The 21437-nt window shown below is 42.2% G+C and overlaps 1 pseudogene; it reads left to right on the forward strand.

The window, feature by feature from the left end:
* The first annotated feature begins 1209 nt into the window (after positions 1–1209).
* LOC114709190 lies at positions 1210–2045 on the forward strand (annotated as a pseudogene).
* Positions 2046–21437: the final 19392 nt, after the last annotated feature.

Genomic DNA, 21437 nt, shown 5'->3' on the forward strand with positions numbered 1-21437 from the left:
ATTAAAACTAGTAAGTTCCTTTAAAAGTAGATTCAATAATCTACCTTTTTATCTACATCCTCTCTTTTTTCTTTTCAGAGTAGATTCAATAATCTACCCTTTATTTATCATTTCTATATCTTTTTTTCAAAGTATATTCAATAATCTACCTCTTATCTATATCCTCTTTTTTTTTCAAACAAGAACCTTAAATCTAATCTCCTTTGTTTAGCCTTTAACTCCTGACCATTAGCAATAACAACTTGTAACCAACCATTCTAAACAATGACAATTATCCAAAACCCATTGAAAGACCAAAACCCACCCACCCCACCTCTTGGAATGTGAGCATTGTGTTCTTTAAAATTACTTCCTGAAGTCTGGAGGCAAGGCATATTTAGGGGATCCTGAAAAGAAAAATTTTGAGTTAATTGTCAAGTCCTGGGAGAGGTAGCTATATCATTTGTTGTCCAGTCTCGGCATAATGTGAAAATACAGAGCTTATCTCAAGTCCTTACTCGAGTAGTCTGTGAGGCTGGATCATCTCAGCTAGCCATCTTGAAATTGTCCTGAGCAGTTTGTAGTCCAAAGCTGATCTTTGGGTGGTGTTTGTCAACTTAGTGGTGTTATTATTGTCCATGTGGAATCGTCACTATGGGGCCCATCATCTTTTTGGAGAACTTCAGAGTTGCTGTTAGGCCTGGTCATGGTTCACTACAGAAAACTGATAGAAACTCCAACACAAAAACACGTACAGGCAGCTAGCTGAAGCCTTTTTTCTAGAATTAGTTAGTACTCTATATGACCATTAATATCATAACAAAAGTTTAAAATACATAAATGTAAATCTTATTAATTTTAATATAAAATTCATACCTTAAGAAAAATTTTAAAGAATCAAAATAGAACCAAAGAATTGTGAGATTAGTGGCAATTAGAATAGCCTCTTAAGGTCTGCTGGCTTCTGCCATGGACCATCAGCGAGCTGGGGTCCGCTGCAGATCGTTCTGAGACACCTCAGCTGACTCTTAGCCCTACCTTAGTAGCTCAGCCTATATCAGGGCCAGTGTCCTCTGTCAGTTCCTATCCTCAACAACTCCAGTAGACTTTGGATAATAATGTCCTATGCCTGGAGCAGAGAAAACTTTATGAAGAAAATGGGTTTCTTGTCATTAAAATCTGGTATCTGATGATGATAGTCAACATTTTTGAGCTGAGTTTGAAAAAATCTGCAGAAAGGTGTGAAGCCACCAGGGATAATGGTAATGAGAGATGTGACCATTGCAAAACCAGATTATACACCAAGAGAGAAAGTGGTTACGACGATCCAGGATTTCCAAGAAGACAAGGAGCTTTTTAGATACTGCACCCTCCCCAGGTTCTGAAATATGTGGAGTGTTTTTACTGGACCTAACATCATGGCTATGCACACACTGTTGATAAACAAACCTCCAGATTCTGGCAAGAAGACACCCCGGCATCCCTCGCATCAGGATCTGCACTATTTCCCCTTCCGGCCTAGCGATCGTATTGTTTGTGCTTGAACCACCATGGAGCATACTGACAGAAACAACAGTTGTCTGGCTGTGCTCCCAGGCACCCACAAAGGCACACTGAAGCCACACTGTTACCCAAGTGGGAGGGAGGGGTTAACAAAATGTACCCTGGCAGCCAAGACTACAAGTGGGACAACAACAGGGTGCATCTGGTGATGGAAAAGGGAGACACTGTTTTTGTCACCCTTCCTTTGCTCATCCATGGATCTGGTCGGAACAACACTCAAGGATTCCACAAGGCAATTTCCTGCCACTATGCCAGTTCTGACTGCCACTATGCCAACGTGAAGGGCACCAGTCAAGAAATCGTCGGAGGGAAATTAAAGAATTAGTGGAGAAATAGCATGGATTAGAAAGCAACACTGAGTTTAAGGATATTTGGATGTTTCAAGGCCGATCTGAGAAAGGGGAGAGAACAAACCTTTGAAACAGCTCTGTAAGAGTGTGATACGATGGTGAGTGCCTATAATCCCAACACTCACGAGACTAAGACAAGAGAATCGTGAGTTCGAGTACAGCCCAGGCTACATAGCAAGATACTGTCTCCTCCCTTCCCCCCATAGACAAAACAAAAATAGTTAGCTCTTCGTTATAATTCTTTTAAAAGAAAAATCAAAGCAAGACATCTCAGGAAAATGTTTTCTTATTGAGATGATGCCATCTTTTCTATCTCCTATTTATGAATCAGGACATGTACTGGGCCTTAACTGCCCAGATTGAATTATGTGGTACTGTTGTTTTGACTGAGTAAAGTATTACTGCTTTAAGAAAAACTAACTTGGGGTATAACTAATAAAGGTGACTGAGTGAGTGTGTGTGTGTGTGTGTGTGTGTGTGTGTGTGTGTGTGTGTGTGTAAAATAGTCCCTTAATTTTGTTTTTTTCTTCTGTCCATATCAGGTGGCTCCTCTGACAAGATACAGAAATTTTGTATTTTCTTTTAACAAGCATGCTTGGGTTTAGAGAAGGAGAGAGCCATTCTCTAACTCCAAAGCCAGCTTTAATTTTCAATTGAACTGGGACTACAAAAGACCATTTGTGTTAAGTGTCTGCAGAGAAGAGCAAAAATAACATTTAGGAAGACTTATGAAATTTTATATGTGATATACCAGTAGGCCAATTTACTCTTTTACTTGGACATTTTTTCTGGATGATTTGTCCTTTTCTCAGATGTCTCATTTGTCCAGTGTTCTTCAGATTCCTTACCTTCATTCTCCTAAAAGACAAAAACAAAAACCTTTCCCCAAGACTAATTTTGGGGAGTTCCTTTTGGCAAGTTATATCTATTAAATGAAAAGCATTGTTACTTATAAGTTAGTTTAAATTGGATGCTCATGCTGGTTGATGAACTATCACCTGCTCTAATTAAGAGGTCTCTTGTTCAAATCGAACCTTTATCAATTTTGATGGTATCCACAGCTTATCTTCTCCTGTAGAAACAAAAGCAAAACCTCGTCCCCAACGTACATATACCCTGGTTTCCATTCAGAGGTTAGCACATCCTTAAAGTATATAGGCTGATTTAATTCTGTAGTTTTTTCTATTATCCAATGTCTCTCTGCAGCTCTTGTTCCTTTCTCATTGGCATTAAAGAAAATTCAAAGTAATAGAGCATTATGCTGTCTATTTCTGGGGTTTTTGTTACCCTTTCTGTTTATTTAGCATATCCTTTAGAGTTCTGTTTGATCTTTCTATAACTGCTTGACCTGTAGGATTATGTTATACCTGTAATATGCTTTATATTGTAATAAGCAAAAAACTGTTTCATTTTAACAGAGACATATGATGGAGCATTGTCAGTTTTGATTTGTGCAGGTATACCCATGATGGCCATAACTTCTAGCAAATGAGTGATTACAGAATCAGCTTTTTCAGAACTCAAAGCAGTTGCCCATTGAAATCCTGAATAAGTATCAATGGTATGGTGTACATATTTCAATTTTCCAAATTCTGCAAAGTGAAACACATCCATCTGCCAGATTTCATTCCTCTGAGTACCCTTTGGGTTACATCCTGCTGGTAATGGAGTTTGATTGTAGAAGGAACAAGTAGGACATTTCTTTACTATTTCTTTGGCTTGTTGCCAGGTTATGGAAAAATCCTTTTTTAAACCTTTACTGTTGACATGATATTTTTATGAAATTCTGAGGCCTCCAGCACATTTCCTATCAATAATTTATTAATCTCATCATTGCCTTGTGCTAGAGGCCTGGCAGACCAGTATGGGATCGATGTGAGTTATATATAAGGATGATTCCTTTCCTGATTGTATCTTGTAAAATAAATAGTGAAGTTAATTCTGAACCATCAGGGATAAATTCTGCAGTCTCAATATGTAATACTACTCTTTCAGCATACTGAGAGTCAGTTACTATGTTGAGAGGTTCTGAAAAATCCATTAATACCAACAGAATAGCATACAATTCTGATTTTTGAACTGAATTATAAGGACTTTGAACCACTTTACTTAAATTTTCTGATTTGTAACCTGCCTTTCCTTGTGTTGCATCTGTATAAAATGTAGGCTCCAGATTGGGTTTTCCTGTATAATTGAGGCAGATCCATCAGCTTCTTTATAAGTTGAATTCATCGCTTTTGGGATATTTGCTGTTAATTTCTCCCAAAAAATTACTGCAAGCTCTTTGCTAAGTTCACTTTCTGCCCATAATTTTTCAATGTCCCTTAGTTAAAGGTACTACACTTTCTGCTGGGTCTATTCCTGCTAATTGATGAAGTCTCAATTTTCCTTTTAAATCAAGTCAGAGATTTTTCCACATAAGTTTTTAATTTTTTACTTTTATTTGGTAAAATATCCATTCCAATATAATAACTTCCCTTTGCATTAAAATTCCTGTAGTAGAAGCTTTATTAGGGTTCACAATATTTTGGGGGACACAATATATCACCATACCCAAGCACCCCACCTCACCCCACGCCACCCCCATACCCACAAACATCATCTTATTTGGATTAGAGTCTTTGTAGTTGTTACCAAGAGGTTAAGAAGGGACCTTGCTGTCACAGGATTGGTATAGGAGGCAGAGATTTGGGGGCACAGGCAACACAGCAGAAAATTTCATTTGAAGACAGAAGCAAAAGTTGGTGCATCTGTTGCAAGAGATGACAAGGAATGCCAACCCCAGCAGCTAAGGAGAGCAAGGGGGCTCTCTTAGAGTGTCTGTGAGGGCGCTCAGCTCTGCACGCATCTATATTGTAGACTTCTGACCTCCAGAGCTGGAAAAGGACACCTGCCTGTTGTGTAAATCATCCAGCAGGCGGTTATATGTTCTAGTAACCCCAGGAAATCAAAGCATGGGTTATGGGCCCCAAAACTCTCCATGGGGTTCCAGGGGGGCCCAAAGGAAGTATGAATGTAGAAAGACAGCAGGCCTGTGGTGGGTTGGAACTTCCAGGTCAAGGCTGGAATGGCTACCCACTAAAGAGGCCCTTGCCTGTTGAATCACAGGTCCCTCCGCCAGCACAACAGACCCGAGTCACCCGACAAAGCACATTATGGCTCTGGACCTGACTGTTTTTAAAATTGTGGTTAAAAACAAATCAGGTAAAGTCAGTCTCACTATTTAAGCCATGTTCCTGCACATATAAGTATGCAGTTTGGGGGGTGGGGCACAGAGGTTTCCTAGTGAGATCTGAGCTTGCTTTACCCAGCAGGGCGGCATTAGGGATGGCTTGACCATGTGCATGGTGTTTGGAATGGTCTGCACTTGGCTGTGCTAGGGGAAGTCTTTTGCCCTCCCCTTGGCGTTCCTATAAAAAGCTCCATTGAAGAGACAGAAGGGGCTAGTGGATATTAATCCAGGTCCTCCAAAGCTATCCTGTGTTTCTGTCTGTCTTCTCCACACTATCTTTCTATCTAAATATTTCTTATCCCTCTCTCCTCCAGAGTACCCTGGGAAAAAGTGGGAGCTGGCCTCCCACCGATGGTGCCTGAACAGGGACGTAACTAGAAACTTGGTCGAAAGGAGAGTAGAGGGCATCCTGGGAGCAGGGGAGCATGCCTAGTCATGAATTAAAAGTAAAGGCAATGCAATTATATTTGGGGAGTAAAATTGTATATAGATAAAGCAAAGCAGCTGAAAGAAAAGCCAGAGTGAGAAGTTAGGCTGCAGCCAGTACCTCTCTCTGTCTAGGTCTAGGTTTCTCTCTCTCTCTCTCTCTCTCTCTCTCTCTCTCTCTCTCTCTCTCTCTCTCTTAAAATCAAGTAAAATATAAGGTTAGGAATAGGCATATTGGGTAAGAAGAAATTGAGGTTAAGAGTAGGATTTCCCTAGTGCCAAAATGCGGCAGGAAAATAGTAAGCAGATGTTTGAGGATTCACTTGTAGAAAGCTTAAAAAACTGGAGGGGTTAAGGTGGAACCACAACAAGTACAGAGATATTTGGAGTTCATAGAGGAAATTGACTGTTTCCTTGGGTCTCTGACTATGGGAATCTGAATGCAGACTCCTGGAGGAGAATTGGGGCAGAAATGAAAAAATACTACGAGAAAGTGGTCCAGAAAAGATTCCTGTGGAAGCTTTTGGTCTGTGGGCATTAATTCAAGACAGCTTAGATCCAAGCCCTGAGATGCAGAGGGGAATTTTCCCAGAGGCGGATGCAAATGAAACAAAACCCTCCACTCTGCTGGCAGTGCCTGAAAGCGCTTTTACAACATCGTATAATCAGAGTCAGTCCCCGCTTGGCATGCAGCCGATTTAAGGAACAGAATCTTGGGATGAGATAAGAGAGGAACCGAAGAGCTTAAAAAGTTTAGTAATTTCTCTTATTCAGAAACTGGAAACTCTTCAGGTCTTTCCCTCTCAGAAGGGTGCTCATCTTTCTTCTGTAGGGACAGGATTAGACTCATGGGGGGTGTCATCTATTAGAACAGGAAGGTTACCCACAACTGCCTTAGCTCAAAAATCCCCTAGAGCATTGCAAACCCTTGCTGTTTAGCACTGCATCTCTTCAAGCCCGCATTCGGGAAGCAGCTAGCAGGGAGAAGAAATGCAAGGCTTTCAAATGTTTCCCATAATAGAGCAGCAAGACGCCCAGTGGAAATATCATGCAAATGCATGTTCCAATCACTTTTAAACAACTTAAGGAGCTAAAACAGCATGTAATCAATATGGCCTGACTATTTCTTTCACAGCAACATTGTTACAAAGCCTTTCTTTAGAGGCCTTGCCTCTGGGGACTGGAAAAAAAAAATGGCCAAAGCCTGCCTGTCAGGTGGGGATTATTTGCTATGGAAAAGCAAGTTTGTAAAGCAATGTCAGGCCACAGCTGAAATAAACTGGATCCAGCAGATTCCCATCACTTTTGATATGCTTGCTGGAGAAGGCCCTTATCGGGAGACAGGTCAACAGTTAAGTTTTGATGTGGCAGTGTATGCTCAGGTAAATGCAGCTGCCAAAAAGGCCATCTGGAAGACAGACTGAGGATTTATCCAAGATAAGGCAAGGGCCCTGATGAATTGTTTCAGGATTTCATTTCCAGACTAATGCAACAGCAGCAGGTTAATTGGACATTCAGAAGCTGGACTTCTGCTTGTTAAACAGCTCACCAATGCACTATGCCAGGATGCAATATGCCCTTTTAGAAAGAAAGGAAACATCTCTGACTATATCCAACTCTGTTCAGATGCAGGGACATCATACAATCATGGATAGTCATGGCTGCAGCATTACAGGGAAAAACAGTCAAGGATGTTCTGTACCAATAAAGACATCCTGGCTGAGACAAGGGAGAGCTGTCAGACTCCTGGAAAGTTGCTTTGGGTGTGGCCAGATGGGATACCATATTAAGAAGTGTCATGAAAGGATAAACTGCTTACGGAAATAGAGAACCCGGGTTATGCCTAATATGCAAGAGAGGGAAACATTGGACTAATAAATGTCTATCAAGGATGGATACCCAGGGCAATCTGTTTCAGGGAAATGAATGGAAGGGCCAGTCCCAGGCTCCAACAAAATGATCTTTGGAGGGTACCTCTGCTGTTGACCTCCCAGCAAATAAATATTCATGACCTCTATAGAGCACCCCTAGGTAGTGCTGGATTAGATCTCAGCTCTTCCATCTATGTTGGTTTTGACTCTTGAAATGGAGATGCAGGCCCTCCCTATGGTGTTTATGGACTTTTACAAGAAGGCATTGTAGGGTTATTGCTGGGAAGAAGTAATACCACCATGCAGAGGGTCTTTGTTGCTCCTGGACTAATTGACACAGTACATGGGGAAAATTAAAGTGATGACTCATTCACCCAAAGGAGTTTCTGTAATAAAGCCTAGCCAGACTTGCACAGTTAATTTTATTTCCTCAGATACAAACAAAAAAAATTTCAGTCAAAACAGATAAAAGAGGAGAAGCAGGATTTGGTTCATTAGATACCTATTGACTGCGAGCCATAAGTAGGTTCACAGTGTCCAGAACTCACTTTGACTATAATAGAAAAAGTTTCTTGGGTCTTTTAGATAAAGGTGCAGATTTACCTGTTATAACTGCTAGTCAATGACTTCTATGTGGCCAAAAATGGAACTATTACCCAGTTGAAAGGAGTTGGTCAAACTCAGTGTCCTGAGCAGAGCAGCAATGAACTCTTTTGGAAAGATGAAGAAGGTCATGAAGAAACTTTTTGCCATACATTGTCCCTCATTTGCCTGTAAATTTGTGGGGTTGAGATGTTATGAGCTATGTGGGAGTATATTTATATAGTCCCAATACAATCATCACTAAGCAAGAAGTTCCTCACCAGAAGTTAGTAAGAAACATCATCTTTACCCCCTAAAGAAAGAGCTAATAGGGATGGACTAGAGTATTTTAGCAAGGGTCATTGAGCAGCCTGTACTCCATGTAGATCCTATAACTTGGGAATCTGACCTTCCTGTGTGGATAGATCAATGGCTGCTAACAGCAGAAAAAATAAAAGCTGTCCAACAGGAACAGTTGGATGGTGGCCATATCGAACCTTCTAATTCCTATTTTCCCAATAAAGAAGAAGTCAGGGAAATGGAGATTATTGCAGGATTTACGGAAAATTAATGAAATCATACCACCAATGGGAGCTTCACAGTTTGGATTATCTATTTCTACCGCATACCAGAAAATACTTATAAAATTATTTTACGTTTAAAGGATTGTTTAATACCACTCTTTTGGTTCCCCAAGACTGTCAAAGATTTGCATTTAGTGTTCCCTCAGTTAACTTTAAAGAGCCCATGAAAAGATTCTATTGGAAGTTTTGCCTCAGGGAATGGTCAATAGCCCAACACTGTGTCAGAAATTTGTAGCTCAAGCTATCCAAAAAGTTAGAGAGCAATTTCAGCAGGTTTATATCATTCATTATATAGGTGATATTTTTCTTGCCTATAAAGATGAGGAAATTTTGCTTACCATCTTTGGACAGCTTCAGTACTGTCTCACTTGCAGAGTTAATTATCACTCCAGAGAAAGTACAAAGACAGCCACCTTCTCAGTATCTGGGCATATATTATACCCTAAGGAACTAAAGCCTCAAAAATTGGAAACAAGAAAGATGGGTTAAAAACTTTAAATGATTTTCAAAAGTTATTGGGGGACATTCAATGGTTATGACCTCATTTAAAATTATCTACAGTGATTTGGAACCTTTAAGTGATATTTAAAAGGAGATAAGTGATCCTAATTTGCCAGACAATTAACTGAAAAAGGAAAACAGGTTCTTGTACAAGTGGAGAATGCTATTCAATATAGCAAGTACATTATATTAATTATGATCTACCTTGGCATGCATATATTGTACCCATAGACATACTCCTGCAGCAGATAATAGCAAAACAATCCTCTTTTATGGTTACATCTTCTCTTTCACCAGCTAAGGCATTAATCCATATTATGAAGCTATATCTTGTTTGGTACAGAAAAGCAGGATTGAATCTAGACGTTATTTGGCAAAGAACCAAGTGTGATCAGTGTTCCTTTCACAAAACAGCAAATTGATTGGCTTTTTCTAAATGATTCTTGGGCAATTGCCTTTTCTCAGTTTTTGGGTCAAATTAATAATCAGTTTCCAGCTGATCAATTGTTACAGTTCGCTCAAATGCATTCATTTGTATTTCCTAAGATTGTGATGAAAGATCATAAGAGATGTTATGCTAGTTTTTACTGATGGTTCTTCTAATGGAAGGGCTGCTTATGTTATCAATGGAAGAAGTTATATAGTGCAAACAACCCAGCTTCAGCACAGATATTTGGAATTACAGGCAATGAATATGGTTTTTCAGTTTCTCATAGACATTTCATTTAATTTATATACAGATAGTCAATATATTTATTGTTCTTCAAGTTAGAGAAACTGTTCCATGCATTGGGACTAGCAACAGTGAAATTAGAATGCTGTTTCAACAAAGTCAAGATGCTATTCACCAAAGAAAGCTACCATGCTTTGTGGGTCATATTAGAGCTCATTCCAATCTTCCTGGTCCTCTAGCTAATGGCAATGCAACAGCTAACAAGTTAACATGGATGACTGCCTTATCCCAAGTAGAACTGGCTCAGTGATCACATACTTTTCATCACCAAAATAGCAAAAGACTAAGGAAGCCATCTTACCAAGGAAGCCGCTCAACAAATAGTTAAACAATGTGGAGTATGTACAAAATATTTTCCTGTCTTTCACTTGGGGGCAAACCTTGAGGTCTTCTCCCTAATTACCTATGGCAAATCGAATGTCATTAATATTATGGAATTTTGGCAAATTAAAATATATACATGTAACTATTGACACTTACTCAGGATTTTTAATGGCTGGTGCACAATCTGGAGAAAGCTACAAAACATGTAATTATGCATTACTTGAAATGTGTTTCCTATATGGGAATACCAAAAAATTATTAAAACTAATAATGGTTCTGGATACAGATAGCAAAGCATTTCAGCAATTTTGTTCCCAGTGGCAAATTGAGCATAAAACAAGCATTCCTTATAATCCTCAAGGACAAAGGCATAGTGGAAAGAGCCCATGGCAGTCTTAAAATGCAGCTTCAAAAAATTAAGAAGGGGGAATTTTACCCTCAGTCAGCACATGATGCATTGAATCATGCTCTTTCCATTCTGAATTTTTTTGAACGTGGATGTTTGTGAGCAATCTGCTGTGGATAGATTTTTGACATGATGGCATTCAAGTGGCTTTTGCTCAGGTAAAATGGAAAGATCCTTGCTCGTTGATTATGGGAAGGTCTTGACCCTGTTTTTAATATGGGGACGAGGTTATGTTTGATATAAGATGAAAATGAAGCCCAATGGCTGCCTGAGCATTTGGTGAGGTGTGTGGAACAGAGGAATGTCAGCTCCAATGATGCTCCTCCAGTAAGAGCTAGAATAAGAGCAGAGCAGTGGAACCAATGTACAAAGCAAGTCATAAATTGCCTCTGAAAATTTAACTGGTTTTTCTATTGAGGAAAAAATGGTCCCCCCCCCTTTTTTTCCCTATGGTCCTTATGGGGGTACTTTGCCTCCAAACTTGCCTGAAGTCTGCATTTTCTTTCCTTAGAGGTGATGTCAGAGAACAGTCAGAAAACAGAATGTGTATAGCCAGAATCTGTAGGGGAGTGAGGGATTTAACACCAACAAATTTTGACAAAGGGTTTCTAGCCAGCTGAGACCTTGGAGAATGGCTTTAATGAGAAGCTACATACGGCCTTTGGTCCTTGCCCTGCTCAGTAGCCTGGACCTGCAAGCAGACACTCAGCAGGAAAGGCATAGCATACTTCTGGGGAAAGCTGTGGTTTTATTGTCGGCATGGCAACTGCACCTGAATCCACTGCTGTTTCTGTAAAGACTGCACCTGAATCTACACTGTTTCATAAGGACTGCACCTGAATCTGCCCTGTTTTCAAAAGGACTGCACCTTTCCTGTAGTCTGGGGAAAGTAGGAGAATAAAGGATTTCCCAGACTGCTAAGAAGTTTAGGGCAAAAGGTTTTGTCACTATTTAGAAAAAACTGGAATGAGATGGAACCTGGAGCCACACCACTTTTAGCCGCAAATTAATGCATGGCTCCTTTAAGAAACAGTTTTGAAGTCTTACCAACGGAACAGAAAAGTGGCTCAGTTACTATGGCAACCATTCTTGCCCTGGAGGCTGGTTCTCTTGGCAAAGCTAACTGAAAAGTATTACTGTAACTGAGTGAAGTGTCAGCAACATTTGTTTTGAATTGTGGTACTCAAGGGAGCTGCAATAAGTAAAAGGGACAACCCCCCTGGCTGGTGACTCTCTGGTGCTGGGTGCACTTTTGCCAGTTCTAGAAAGGCTGAGAGGGTTCCAGGGGGAAAGGTTGGCTTTGGGGGATTGTGTTATCCTAAGTGTTACAGCACCCCCCCAGCAGCAAGTTTTACAGCCCCCTAGCAATGACACTGAATTTCAGGGTCTAGGGATCTGGATACAAAGACTCTAGAGCCAGTGATGAATTAAGCTCTGACTTTAAACTGTCAGGAAAACTTTCAGGATGATATTAAAGCTGACTGTGAACTCCGAACTACAGAAATGAGTTCACTTACACTTTTAACTGTAGTAACTCATGATTTGCATACTCTCTGTCTTGTTGGAAGAAAATGTAAATAGTTCTGTTAAAAGATCTTTTCTAGATGTTTGCTAAGGTTTATAAATTAGTCCTATAGAGTTTACTTTTGAATGTAAGTTTGTAAAAAGCATAAATATGTATAGTGATAAAGCAAATAGTTCTGTTATGAGATCTTTTCTAGATGTTTGCTAAGGTTTGTAAAGTAAGTTCTATAGAGTTTGTTTTTGAATGAGTTTTGTAGAAAGTGTAAATATTGTATAATGATATTCATGCTAGTTGTAAATATGTATAGTAATGTTCATACTAGAATTAGGTTAATTTATTAATGAGCCATGGTTTTGGTGAAACTAAGGGAATCTTTAAGTTTGATGCAGTTTATTTGATGCATTTGCATTGAGAGTTTTGATTTAGAAAAGGGCATTCAAAAAAAACATTTCCATCTTTATTATCCTCTACTCTTTTACTGGGGGTGTAGCAGCTCAGATATCAACTGTGGATGTCCCAACTACTTGCAAGCTCTTAGTAGGGACCTGAGTCAGAGCTGAATTAGACTCTGTACCCCCTCTTGTCAGAGGCTAGTAGTCGAAGATGGGCAACTTTCTTCTTGCTAGCTTCCAACCTAAACCAGAGTATGCTTGATGGAAAGTGTATCTCCACGATGGGTAAGGAAGATTAGTAAAGATGAAAGACCTAAGACAGGCAAAATCTATCTTAAGGGCCTGAGGGGTCCTTTATTATATAAAGAATGGGGAGCTGTGGGGCCCACAGAAGTTTCCTACTGAGATCTGAGCTTGCTTTACCCAGCAGGGCTACATTAGGGGATGGCTTGACCATGTGTGTGGTTACCAGGTGTTTGGAAGAGTCTGCACTTGGCTGTGCTAGGGGGAAGTCTTTTGCCTGCCCCTTGGCATTCCTATAAAAAGTTTCCTTTGAAGAGACAGGAGGGGTTGGTGGATATTGATCCAGGCCCTTCTGAAGTTATCCTGTGTTTTCGTCTGTCTTCTCCACACTATCTTTCTATCTAATATTTCTTATCCCTCTCTCCTCCAGAGTACCCTGGGAAAAGTGGGAGTTGGCCTCCCACACAATTTGGAGGTGCCTGAACAGACCAGTTTTGCTGTGGGCTCTTAATGATGCGGAGACCAGAAGATGATGCACTTAATCTCCCCCTCCACTCCCTCCTGAGAATTCTGTGTCTTGGGGAGTGGCTGTCCATCATCATGGTAAAATCTGAATTTAGTGAAAGGAGGTTAACAAGAACATTTGGGTTTGGGAGTCACACTGGCCTCACTTAGCGGCAAATCTTGATGCTAATGCTATGCTTCATCTGAAATGTTATGTCACATTGGCTTTGGCCAGTCAGTGCTAGGGCAGAAACGGAGAGGAGCTGCAGGCTGTTCTTGCTGCTGTGATAGGTGCTGGGGGCAGGGTGGTGTGGAAGTCAATGGCTCTCACTCCATCTTTCATGCTTTCCAGAGTGAGGAATGGTCACGGTGGATGCAGACAGGCGTCCTAGAGGAACCGTTACTACAGCTAGCCTTCAGGCACTGGTCTCGTGTTGTCATGGGCAACCTGGCATAGGCTGATGGAGGAAGTACAGGGCAGAGTGAAGGCGTGGCTACCCCTCACAGACAACCCTAGTGCCCAAGAAGTTGAGGCAGGAGCCTGTACGAGAAGATCTCACAGGTGAAACACATCGCTACTCTTGTCCTCTGGGGTTTGCCTTCTGGATGTGGCCATGTTTGTGACATAGTGGTTACTGACTATCCTGGGACCATGATGGAGTGGGGCCCCCACACTTTCATGGAGGCCCAAAACCAGTCCTAGGCCAAGCACCTTGCTACACAGGACGTGTGCACTCTGTTGGGTCAGGCTTGCCTGCATCTGACTCTGGTAAGGCACACAGGGGTTGAGTGGCTGCATTTCAAGGAGACTGAGGGGAGGAGCTTTATCTCTCAAATAACACTTGAACCACAGAGCCGCTGGAAACTCAATCGCTTGAAGATAGCTTTAGCTGTGTCCACGGTGGGTTGGTGGTGCTGTATTGCACGCCATCTTTGTTCTAAGATCTGACTGACAGAATAGTACTGGAACACTGCTACATCCTGCAATGGGGGGGGGGTTAGGGGGGGTGAGGCAGAGAATCCCTTGTGGCTCTTATACCTTCTGCTTGGAGGAGACAAAGGGCTTTTCTGCTAAGAAAAAATCTCTTTCAACTCTGCTTAGGAAACTGATCAGAACAGGAGCTTCTCTTACATCCAATGCACTGTACTTGCTGGGAACAGAGGCCAGTGGTAATTCCACTGTGTATGTCAAGGGGAGCCCAACAGTGACTTTGCTTACCAGAAAAGAACTGCTGTTCGTAGGACAAGAGACAGCATGTGGTTAAACTCAGCTTAGGAAGGGGAATTCAACCTTCCTTATTAGAAACATACTCTGTGTTCCAGAAAGAAGCACTCTTTTCTTTTTTCAGTTGGCCTAAGTCATGTGCCTGGTGAATCAGAAAGGAAGCCATGGGGAAGGGGACCATTCTGGAGTATGTGTGAAAAATAACAAAATGCACTGAGTCCCGGGGGGGGGGGGTGTAGAGGTAACCTTGGATCAGAGTAACAGGAACTATTTTAGACTGTTGATGAGATATGAGTTAGACTAATTTTAGAGAGTAATTTGGGAAATCTCGAGAAAGTTAGAAAATGTTCACATTTTAACCAGTAATTCCTCACCTTTGTATAGCTCTAGAGAAACTAGTGTATGAATACATGTATAAGAATAATCACAGAAAACAACAAGTATCAATAAAATAATGTGGTAAGATTATGGTTGGAACAGAGTGGACTATTATACAGCACTAAAAAGAGGATGCAAGCTGATAGTTGATCAGAGTGGCTGGCCCTCAGAAAAGAAAAAAGTGTCAGATAAAAAAAGAAAATCAAAGAACACATACTAAATTATTTGGTTTTTGTGATGCTTAAACAAGTGTACAAGGTCTAGGACTGCAACTCAGTAGCAGAGTACTTAACAGGGGCAAGGCTGGTTTTGAACTCCAACCCATAAGAAGCAAACGCAAGACCATGTATTTTAGAGATATGCATGTGTCTGAAACAGAGGGGCACGTGCTCTGGGCAGGATGGAGGGAACTGGCCACAGAGGGCTCTGTGGGCATGGGGGTGTGACCAGGAGGGGGTTCATGAGGCCTCTAGCTGTTTCCTTCCCGTCTTCTACATAATCCATAAAGCTGCTTTTGTTCAGAGTGCTATTTCACTACCTTGTTCTGCTGGCAAAAGCAGACTCGGGGAAGCTTCCTCTGGTCTTTAGCCTTTGGAAACCAGAAGGAAACGTCAGTGATGCTTCAGAGTCTCGTCCCCACTGCCCCGCCCCCACACAGCATCTCCAGTGAGTTTAGACTAAACACTTGCTTTGCTTGGCTCCTCATGGTCTTTGGGCCGGTCTGTTGCTTCGGCCTTGCACTTCTGTGTGTGTGTGTGTGTGTGTGTGTGTGTGTGTGTGTGGTGTGTGTGTGTGTGTGTGTGTGTGTGTGTGTGTATGTGTATGTGTGTGTGTGTGTATGTGTGTGTGTATGTGTGTGTGTGTGTGTATGTGTGTGTGTGTGTGTGTGTGTGTGTGTGTGTGTGTGTGTGTGTGTGTGTGTGTGTGTGTTGCTGGGTTGTGATGCACACACCCACCCTAGAGGCTAGAGGACATCCTGGATATTGTCACTCAGAAGGCAGAGCCACCCACACTTATCTGAGGCGGGATCTTTCATTGCCCGGGACCTCGTCAATTCATCTTCTATTGGCCCGGACCTTGTCAATTAGGCTAGGCTGGTCAGTGAGCCCCAAGGATCCTCCTGCCTCTGCTTCCTCAGACTGCGCGTGGTGCCACCACGCCACACCACACCAGGTTTGTAATGCGGTCTCTAGAGACTGAACTCAATTCTTTGCGCCTTTTGAGGCAAGCACTACACCGAGTCACCTCTCAAGCTGTAGACTAGATAAAGAGGCTTCAGACACATTCTGCTGGGCCTGGGGATGTAGCTCATCTGGTACAGTACTTGCCTGACAGGCCTGAAGCCCCGGGTTTCACCCAGAACCATAAAAACTGAAGATGGTGGCCCATGCCCGTCATCCCAGAGCTTGGGAGGCGGAGGCAGGAGGACAAGAGGTCCAAGGTCATTCTTGGATACAGGGAAAGTGTGAGACCAATTTCAAGGTTCCTTAGGTAGGCCTCTTGGAAGGGGTACCCCAATTGCCACACCGGTGACTTCGCCCAGCAAGAGGAAGCCAGATTCAGCCATCACCCCAATTCCTACACAGCAGTTGGGGTTGCTTTTCCAGAGGACAGGAGACAGAAATAAGGCAAACAGATTAAAGGTGGGGACCGCAATTTATGTCCTCGACTGTAAGCTGAAAATGTCCTGGTTCTGCCCTGACCGGAGGCTGAAATGCCAGAAGTGTTCAGGAACTCTGACCCTGGTTTCTAGACGATTTTAGAGTCACCTCTTCAGAGGGGGGAATGTTACAGGAGCACTGGAGAGAAGATGCTGCCTCCTGGCCAAAGGAATGGACTCTACATGGGTGGAGGCACGCCGTTCTGCCATCCCATAATTGAGTTAATCCAGTTGGGCCAGCCAGTCACCTGGCAAAAGGACCACCTCTCTTTGGGCAGGCAGCTTTACCTTAAGCCGTCCTAAAGAGATAGGAGGAATGCTTAGCTCTTTAATGACACACTGTACTTTTCCTTCCCAGAATTCCTGCACCCAGCACATCCCCACAAGCCTCCTTGAGGACTCAGGAAGGCATAACTCGGCATTTTTCTTGTCGTCTGTCTCCCGATGCTCCGGATGCTTGGGTTTTTTTTTTTCTCCACTCTTTCTCAAAGCTCTCCTTCCCACGGTAGAGTTGTCCACCATCTGGCTGACTTCCACGTCTAACTAGATGACACAGCCCTTTCTCCCCCCTCTTAATCCCCTACCTATGAATCCTGTAGTAAATTCTCTAAAACTGAAAAAAAAGTTAAATGTTCTTCTGTGGAGAATAATGACACCAAGTTCTGCTGACTGGTGTCTGACCTTTATTCTCTAGAGTTCGGTCTCTGAGAGCTCACCTCCCTCCCACATTCTGAGTGATGAGAGACCGTCCCTGAATTGATGGCTGGGTTCTGTCCTCTACTCATGGGTCCCCGAAGCCGAGGCTGGACTCTGAGCCTGCCCGCTTTCTCTCAGGGCGCCTGCTTTCTCTGTCACCTCTGTCTTCAGTGAACGTTAAGAGAGAGCCTGGAAAATGCTGACTGCATCGACACTGTTGAGTCTTACATGTAGAACAAGTTTCAGGGAGCTGCCCTTTTGCGAGCACACAGCAGATTGCTGGGCTCTGAGCAGCGATTCAGTACAAGTCAGGTGTTGCTCCTGATCCGTTATACACTGGGTTATGATTCAGAGTGCCATGCCTTATGCAAGAGATTTCATCTGTCATGATGAGCTGAGAAGTCCACAGAACGACCACCGTATTTCTGTGTACAGCTCTGTCCATCTCACGGATGTCCTCCCAGCCACAGTTAAAATGAGCATTCTTGTCCTTCATGGCCTCAGGGGGATGAGGGTACAGATGGGGAGACCAAAGGCCCAATAGCTAAGAGGCTACCATGTACTAGTGCAGGTCTGGGGAGCACTCACAGCGTTAGCATACGTGTAAAGAATTCTCATAGTTTACCGTCAGCCATGTAATGTGTAAAATACACTCGTTTGTGCAAAAACTTAGTACAAACTGCAAACGTCCCGTTTTTTTACTTGTTAATGTTAAGAGATCTAATTGTTACATAGCAAACTGCACTTATTCTTTTCAGCTGTGGCAGCCATCATCCAGGAACTCATCAAAATGACAAACACAAAGGGAGAGGAGGGGCGCACATGGTCTGCTCCCTGGGCCTTCTAGGAAACCTGGCGTTGTTCCTTTGGCCATGTACAGCCACAGCAAGGGTGCTGTTGTAGACATCAAGGGAACGGATACTGTTCAAAAAGGGATGCCCAGTAAGTGTTACCAATGCAAAACTGGGAGTGTCTACATCACTCATGCTGTGGGCATCACTGTAAACAAGCAGGTTACGGGCAAGATTCTAGCCAAGAGAATTCATGTGTGGATTGATCGAGCGTACTGAGACCTGTAAGAGCCTAGATGGCTTCCTGAAAAAGGAAAGAAAAACAATAGAAAGAAAGAAAGAAAGAAAGAAAGAAAGAAAGAAAGGAAGGAAGGAAGGAAGGAAGGAAGGAAGGAAGGAAAAGAAAGAAAGAAAGAAAGAAAGAAAGAAAGAAAGAAAGAAAGAAAGAAAGAAAGAAAGAAAGAAAGAAAGAAAAAGAAAGAAAAGACTCCAAAGAGAAAGTCCCCTGGGTTCAACTGAAGTGCCAGGTTTTTCCACCCACAAAGTGCACTTTGTAAGGACCAGTGGAAGAAAATCTGAGCTGCTGGTGCTACTCCCTATGAATTCATGGCTTAGTGTATGAAAAAAAATAAAGAACGTAGACAGTAAGGTGTTTTTCTTAAAAAAATAAAATAAAAAACTAAAAAAAAAAATAAAACTAAAACTTTTTAAAAGCATACAATCTGATGAATTTTGACAAGTATATTCATAAACCACCACTAAGACAAGGGTCCTATTCATCACTCTAAGTTTCTTTAGCTTCTTCATAATTGATCCCCATGTCCTTCTTTTCTCACAAAACCACTGATCAGATCCTGTCACCACAGATTATTTTATATTCTCTAGAATTCAATATAGATGGACTCATAGAGCACATATTTCTTGTTTGGGTAGTTTCTTCACTCAGTCTAAGTACTTGGAGATTCACTTATATTGTTGTGTATTTAAATAGTTCATTCCTGTTCATTGCTGAGTAGTATTTCATTTTATATTTCACATAGCACACCTATTGTCCTATGGATAGGCATGTAGGTTTTTCCTAGTTTGGGTTATTAAAAAAAAAGTTGCATGGGAGGCCTTGCCTTCTTGTAGGAGAGAATGGGAGGAGGGTTGGGAGAGGGAGGCTGGAGGGGCAGGAGGAGGGAAGAGGTGGATCTTTGGTATGTAAAATGAATAAAAAAATTTTTCTTAATTAAAAAAAGGAAAAAAAAATACAGTTGCTACAAACAGCCATGTAGAGGTCTGTGTACAATAAATGCTTTTATTTCCCTTGGGTAAATTCCTAGGATTAGAATGTCTGGATCGTGAGGTCATTTGTATCTACACTTCTAAGAGAAGTGCTGACTGGTCAGAGAAGTTCAGCCGTTGGAGCTTCATGACCTGGTGACAATCTGTCTTCCCAGCTCTTTCATCCGGGTCGCTCTGATGGACTCGTGGTAGCATCTCTGTAGTTTCAGTTCACAGCTCCCTGACAAAGACCATCTTTCCCCCCACATGCTTCCTCTAGTTGTATTTGTGTGAAGTTCCCTTTTCCTCCCTTAATATTGGCCGCCCAACCTGGGCCTTGCTCACTGGATCTTCACAGTGTCATTTAATGAATGAAAGTTTTTATTTTATTTTAATGAAACTAGTTTGCCAACTTTGTCTTTCACAGTCCCCACTTAATAATTCAAAATTACCAAGATTTTTCTCCCAGAGCTGTACAACTTTATGTGGTGGTTTAGTGATGGCGATTCTTGGTTGTGAACTTGACTACCTCTGCAATTAACTAAAAACTTTCAAATGGAGGGGCACAACTATGATGGAATTTTGCTTAATTTGAAGTGGTAAGATCTACCTCTAATCTGGGGCACACCTTCTGTTGGAAGCCTATATAAGGACAAGGAGGAAGGAAGCTTCACCCTTTGCCTGCTTGCTCTTCCCTCCATAGCAAGTCCATTCCTTCACTGACATCAGAGTCAACTTCTTCAGGATTCCAGTGTATACTGAAGACCCGTTGAGACATCCAGCCTTGTGGATTCAACAACTACTGGATTCTTAATACTTCTGTTAATAGGCAGCCACTGTTAGATTAGCTGGACCACAGCCTGTAAGTCATTCTCATAACACCCTCACCCCTCACAACATGTGGGGGGGAGAGAATCAGAGAGACAGAGAGACAGAGACAGAGGAGAGAGAGAGAGAGAGAGAGAGAGAGAGAGAGAGAGAGAGAGAGAGAGAGAGAGAGAGATTCATTCTATAAATTCTGTTACTCTAGAGAAGCCTTATTAATATGGTGGCATGGATGAAAATGGCCCTCATAGGTTCATATATTCGAATGTTCTATTTCCAGTTAGTGGAACTATTTGGGAAGAATTAGGAGATGTGACCTGTTGGAGGAGGTGTGTCACTGGAAGTGGGATTTTGAAAGTTTAAAAAAACCCATGCCAGGCTCACTCTCTCTCTTTCTGCCTGCTGCCTGCAGATCAGGATGCAGCCCTCATCTCCTGCTCCAGCCCCAAGCATGTCTGCTTGCTGTCTGCTTTCTACCATGATAGTCATGGGCTAAACCTCTGAAACCATAAGCAAGCTCCAAACTAAATGCTTCTTTATAAGTTGCATTGGTCATGATATCTCTTCACAGCAACAGAACAGTAATCAAGACAGAAATTGGTACCAAGGCCTGGGGTATAGCTGTGACAGGCCTGACCATGCTGTTTGCTGAAGAAACATGGAAGACTGTTACTTTGGATTAAAAAAGTAGTTGATCACTTCAAGCAGGATTAATGGGCCATCTTAGTAAGAGACTGGAAGACAGTAGTTCTAAGAGCAATGTGGAGGTCCAGCCTAAGAGATTTTAGGGGGTAATAGCACTAGAGACCATTCTTGAGATATTTTGACTTCTTTCTGCCCTTTCCCAAAAAGATCTGCCAGAGGCTAAAGTTTTGAACGAATTCATTAGCAGAGAGATTTCAAGACAACCTGGTATTGACTGTGTCACAAAGAGAAATACAAAATGTACAGTTTGAGGAGAAAAAGAGCACCAACAAGTTTAATGTGGGAGCCAACACTTGTGCTTAAGGAGATAAGAAGTTTAAAGAAAGGCCTGATGCTAAATGGAATAAAGGGAGTGGTATCCTCGGGGCAAGACCCCACCCAGCTAATCTTGCAACCCCTCGAAGGGAATAAGCCTGAGCGATTTTCTCTGCTTAAAAAGCATCAAGTCAAAGCTTATGCAAATGTAAGTCACAGAGTGGGTCAGGTTTCAGTCCGAGTAGGCAGCAGAGCTTGGCAGCTTCAGCCACGCGGCTCTGGCTTTATCCAGAAGGATGAAGAAGTAAAGGGGTTGTGGAGACTTTTGTGCCTGGGACTCCCTGCGTGGAGACCCAGAGAGGCCATTGCGTGAAGCTGTGAAGCTGAAGCCTGGGTTGCTTTGGAGACCATAAGATGTTGA

This window comes from Peromyscus leucopus, unplaced genomic scaffold (genome assembly GCF_004664715.2).
Source record: "Peromyscus leucopus breed LL Stock unplaced genomic scaffold, UCI_PerLeu_2.1 scaffold_785, whole genome shotgun sequence".
Classification (NCBI taxonomy): domain Eukaryota; kingdom Metazoa; phylum Chordata; class Mammalia; order Rodentia; family Cricetidae; genus Peromyscus; species Peromyscus leucopus.